This window comes from Petromyzon marinus, unplaced genomic scaffold, assembly GCF_048934315.1.
Source record: "Petromyzon marinus isolate PM22_M1 ecotype Great Lakes invasive population unplaced genomic scaffold, UKy_Petmar_22M1.pri1.0 PM_G_Scaffold_32, whole genome shotgun sequence".
NCBI lineage: Eukaryota > Metazoa > Chordata > Hyperoartia > Petromyzontiformes > Petromyzontidae > Petromyzon > Petromyzon marinus.
In genome coordinates, this window is record NW_027422895.1 from 2372778 (window position 1) to 2378777 (window position 6000).

The following is a 6000-nucleotide window of genomic DNA, read 5'->3' on the forward strand; positions in this document are numbered from 1 at the left end:
ACGACGTTCGGAGTGCAAAGTTGAGAGAGAAATGAGCATTTTCCCGGCGGCCGTAACTGGGTGGGGCCGTGGGCTTCCAGTTACTGTAGCGGCCTAGTGCGTGCTCCGTCCACTGCTGCCCTGAGGGAAAGCCGTGCTCTCTCCACTGCTGCCCTGGGGCAGAGCCGTGCTCTGTCCACTGCTGCCCTGGGGTGGGGTCGTGCTCTCTCCGCTGCTGCCCTGAGGGAGAGCCGTGCTCTCTCCACTGCTGCCCTGAGGCAGGGTCGTGCCCCGTCCACTGCTGCCCGGAGGGAGCCCCGTGCTCTCCACTACTGGCTTGAGGGAGAGCCGCACTATCTCCACCGCTGCCGTGAGGGAGCCAGACTCTCTCTCCTCTGCTGCCCTGAGGCAGGGTTGTGCTCCGTCCACTGCTGCCCTGAGGGAGTGCCGTGCTACGTCCACTGCTCCCCCGAGATGTCGCGGGCGCTGCCCCAGAGCAAGGAGGCGCTGCTGCAGTCGTTCAACAAGCGGCTCAAGGACGACGTGTGCTCCATCCTGGACAACTTCACGGAGATCATTCGAGATGGCCAAGGGTTGTGAATGAAGAGTCACCTGTGTGGGCTTCAGTAGGGCCGTCTGGACGGGCAGCAGAGAGACGAGAGGCCAATAAACGACATTCCAGTCGTGGGCTGAGCTCAAGAAGGGCTAGCTCGAGCACCATCCTGCGGCGGGGAAAGGAGGTGGTGCAAGCGGTTCAGCCGAGCCCACAACAGCCAAGAATCTGCTGTCTGGGAGAGGGGGGTGGGCGCTGTTAAACCCTAGCACATGGGCGAGAAGCCGTGCATGTGTGACGAGTGCGGCAAGACGTTTTTCTCACGCTCGGCCTACAAGTATATATATATTTTTTTCTATTCCACTTGTGTGTAAATCTGTGTATACCCCGGATATTTTAGAGATGGCAATTCTCCTGCTGTGTGTCCTACTGCTGTCCCTCCCGGCCATATCTAGTGCCACACTCAACTCTACAAACGGCTACCCTCGTTATTTTGCGTCAATACTTGTTGCTCGACTTGCCACTACACCTGCAAATGAAACAGCTCATAGACACTTTTACACTCCATCATTGTATCCTTTTAAACCCTATCTTTGTCCCATTACTTCACCAGCACTCCTTCCAAACTTCATTCTGCTCTTAAAAATAACACCATCTGCGAGCTGCTGCTATTCGTCCAAGGTTCGCCGCTCTCATCCTTTCACAGAAAATACTTATGCAAACTGTTAATTCTACTTTTCTTATTTCTGGGTGGTATTGAGCTTCATCCTGGCCCAAATGAAAAGAGCTCGTATAATTCTGTAGATTTTTCTGGCAGGAAAGGTGTTGGTGGTCTACATGTCAACATCAGAGGGCTTGTGATTAAATTAAGTCAACTAAAACTAGAAGTGGCAAATCTTGACCCGGACATTTTTTGCCTAACAGAAACATCTCACTCCTGCCGTCAATGACTTGCAGATTACGATTGAAAACTACAACCTTTTTCGGCTTGACCGAGGATCTAAAGGAGGTGGAATTGCCATCTATGTTCGTAACACTATTGCATGTTCACCAGCTCACTCCTTGTTTAAAAAATGTTGCTTTGAAGGTCTGGCTCTCAGAATAACTCTCCCAAATAATCAACAGATATTGGTAGTGTGCTGCTATAGACCGCCTTGTGGGAAGGATGTTGAAGCTGCATCGGCACTGAGAGAGCTTTTTGGGGGCCTCCCTAAAGGTGAAATAATTTTAGTGGGTGATCTAAATTGGAATTGGCTAAACCCGCCGGCCGTGGCCACAAATTTTACAGATGAATTTAACATGTTTCAATTAATAAATGTCCCCACAAGACCCAACCTAAAAAATCCGGGACAGTCAACTCTGCTTGACGTCCTATTGACAAATGCCCCTCACAATTTCGCACTGACTGGTGTTCTGGGTGTGAGATCATCAGCCAGACCCAAAGCCCCCCCTAAAATTGTTGAGAAGCACTCTATGAGGCACTTCAGCTCTCAGGCATTTACTAATGATGTGCTTCACTCGGATATTGATAAGGTCTGTGATATCCCCAACCTGACTACGGCTTGGCAGACTTTCAGGTACACGTTTCTCCAAATTCTTAACAAACATGCTCCGTTGGTTAGATTTAAAACTAAAGGCAACCGCCCACCATGGTATGATCCTTTGATTACAAAGCTCATGAAAACTAGGGACAAGGCTTGGGCATGTGCTCAGAAAAGTAATTTGGCAAATGACTGGCTAGAATACAGGATTTTAAGGAATAGATGCGTAAAAAATACGGCATGCAAAAAATGCCTACTTTTCCTCCACTCTCCTGGAATCACATGGAAATGCCAGGATTTTTGGAAAACAATCAAATCTATCGAAAAGGCATCTAAAACAGAAAATCTGCCCGTTGAGCTTCACCGAAATGGGGATCCCCAAAAAATAGTTGACAATTTTAACCTTCATTTTTCTGAAGCTGGTAATCTTTTTGATAATGTATTGGGAGTCACCCCTGCTCCTGCAAATTCCTACACCCCTGTCCAAACATTAAACGAATTTAGTTTCCAACTAATCCACGAAAGTAATGTTCTGAAACAACTGTCCTACCTCAAAGGGTCCTCCTCTACCGGAGCAAATAGTTTTCCCGTCTTTGCTCTACTAACTGTTGGTCACCTAATGTACAAACCTATAGCCCATATTTTCAACCTGTCCATCAAAGAAGCATCAGTTCCTCTAGAATGGAATCATTCCTATGTCCGTCCACTTCACAAAGGGGGCCCTAAAGATGATCCCAATAACTACCGACCTATCTCAATTTTGTCCCCATTAATGAAAATTTTAGAAAAATTTTTGAACTACCAAATTAGCAGTTTCCTGTCCACCAACAATCTACTAGATCTAAAACAATCTGGGTTCCGGAAAAAATCCAGCACCACATCTGCTGCATTAGACTCTTTGAATCAAATTTACAATAGCCTTGATAATAAGCAGTACTGTGCCTTTTCTAGATTTAAAGCTTTCGTGACTGCTAGGATCCATACTCTTTGGTTCTATTGGGTAAAGTCACGTAGGTGAAAATAAAATAACAAAAAATCACGACGTTTCGGCCACAACACAAGCGGCCTTCATCAGGTGAAGGGACGAGACTGTCTGAAGGACAGCGCTGGAGTGGGAGAAGCCACGCTTAGATCACGACCTTTAAGCTGTGTGAGAAGAAAACAAAGCGCCTTGACAAAGGAATTAGCATATAATTTAGCATTGAAATGGCTCATTGAAATAGCTAAGTTAAAGTATACACATCCACAGAGGCACCCCTTGACAAAGGAATTAGCATAGAATTTAGCATTGAAATAGCTGAGTGATTAGCTTGTAACTGGTCACAGAAATAGCTATGTTAAAGTCAGAGCATATACATTCACCGATGCACCTAGTACAAATCAAACAGGAGAATTTAGCGAAACACAACCACGCTCAGACTGCGGACCTTTAAACTGTGTGCGAGCAAACAAGGTGTTCTGACAAAGAAATTATCATAAAAATTAGCATTTGATTGGCCGATTTTAGAAAAGAGGTGGTGTACGTGCCGGTGGACTTGCCGTTTGGCGCGGGGGGGGGGGGAGGGGGAGAGGGGGAGTTTACCTATTGATGGTGTGAAAAGGGAATTTATAAGAGCTGCGAAAGTTTGGGGTACCACTACTTGAAAAATATACTGTACCATTGAAATTAGTTTAATGTTTAGTTCGATTTAGAACATCTTTCCAATGGTTGCTTAATTTGAAACCATCTTCTCGGTTGAAATTGTGTCTGTGTTTGTAGATCTGAATTGCCTCATGAACAAATCTCTGATAAAAACCCGTGGGTTTGCAAAGAACCTTGGTATCGGAGAAAATTATATCGTGATCCCCCACAGCGTTGTAGCAGTGATCAGCCACGGCAGAAGAATTCGTTTTGCCGTGTTTCAAATCTGATTTGTGCTCGCAAATTCGGTCAGAGACATGTCGGTTTGTCTCCCCGATATAGCAATCACTGCAGGTACAACTCAATTTGTAAACCCCGGGGTACTGTTGTTGTATATGTGGGTGTGTGAAAATTGATGAAAAATAATTAAAATTTAATGAAATTCGAAATTTGCATAATTAATCCAAAATTATGTTAATTCGTGTAATTATGCGTGTAACTATGCTAATTAGAGAGGTGATCGTATTAATTTATACGAGTGGGTGTGGTTGTGTTAATGATAGCCTTTATGATAATCAGGCCCCGCCTCGTGGACGAGGTGGGGTTATCAATCAGGATAGCGCAATCAATCGTGTGCAGTTACGCTAGTGTCAATTCGGCCTCGTTGTCTAACTTCGTATTATTGATCAGCATAATACAATGATTCTCGCTTTAACACTCCCCGAGTGTTCATATTTTAGGTCCCAAGTTCATATCATTCGCTTTAACGTTTAATGAGTGTGGATTGGTGTGTTTATAGTTTAGGTTCCCGAGTTCATATCTCGTCGCAGGATACAGATCTTATGCAAAAATTTCAGGAAAGAATCACACGACCACCTCTGTATTAATCAATTTATTTTCTAATTAAACCTTAACTATAATATGTATGTGAACTCTCAATCTCGGAACTTCAACACGGTATCCACACGGTATCAAGACAGTATCATCAACGACTGTACGATTTCACTTTGATAACACATGGACCCCGCATAAAGCGATTGCTGTTAGTGAGAGAGTCAGGACATGCAAATGCTATGCTACACAAAAGCTTATACATTATGCTTGAAATGGTCAGCACATTATCACAGGCGATTGATTAACATGCAACGGTATTCATATAAAAAGACAATCAAACAGTTATTACTTCCAAAGGCATAAATGTAACAACAGATCTACCGGACAGACTATAAGATTCCCGAAATGGCTTAGTGTGAGGGTATGCGGCGGAACGTGTTATCTCACGGGAGATTAATTAATTAATTCGTGAATAAGATTGTATGATCAGAAAATCGGTTTAGCACGATTCCTCCCCGGGAGCGTAGCTCCGTGGCGAAGGTGCCAAGGGTTAATTCGTATTGATGGATCGGTTGGTAACTTATGCGATTAGAAGTACAGTCCAAAACAAAATATTAAAGAGGGAAATTATGAATATACTTATAAATGACGGACTGTTATCACATGATCGATGCTTCCACAGCCAGATGGTTCACGGACTTGAGTGTTCGCTTCTGGTTAAGGACCTGTGTATGTTTGAGTGATATGAATTGTTTTGAATAGTCAGTGTTTGGAATTAATTCTTTGCGTTGCCATACGCTGAAGTTGGCATCGCTTGTAGGAGAAGTAGCCTCGCTCCCTTTAGAGCGGTGAGGTGTGTGGGAGTGCATCATACGAATCGCCGCCCTCCTCCACGCAGCAGCCAGCCTCTGTCCACGGGGGAAAGTTGCTTGATCGCTCTCAGTTCTGCTCAGTGGACACCTCTCTCCACTGCTGGATGAGCTGCGCGATCACGCTCGTGCTGGTTCGCTGACAGCAGTTTCTCTCCGCTGTTGGATGAGCTGCATCGGCACGCTCCCTCTCTCTGGGTGGAGAACTCGAACGTGCTCGTTGCTGGTTTGCTGAAAGCAGGTTTTTCTCCACTGCTGGATGACTCAAGTCGCACGTGCTCTTGCTCTGGTTTGCAGAAGCTCTTGCTTGGTGCGTCGGTCGCTCTGCAGCTGGACTCAATGTAGAATCAGCAATACTCTGTCTTTCTGCTCTTTGAAATCACACTAGGTGACGCCTCACTACCCTGCGAGTCTTGCCAACGTCAGTGGGTAGCGACGGGGCCACTTTGGCTTCTGCTCGCCGCCCCCTGCTCTGCAGCTCGCCGGCTGGCGACCTGTTGCTCCTGAGCCGACCCACTGGTCGAACTCCCCGCGTTCCGACCTCCTCCGAGTCGAACTCCCCGAGTTCCGACCCCCCTGGTCGAACTCTGGTGAGCCGACCCC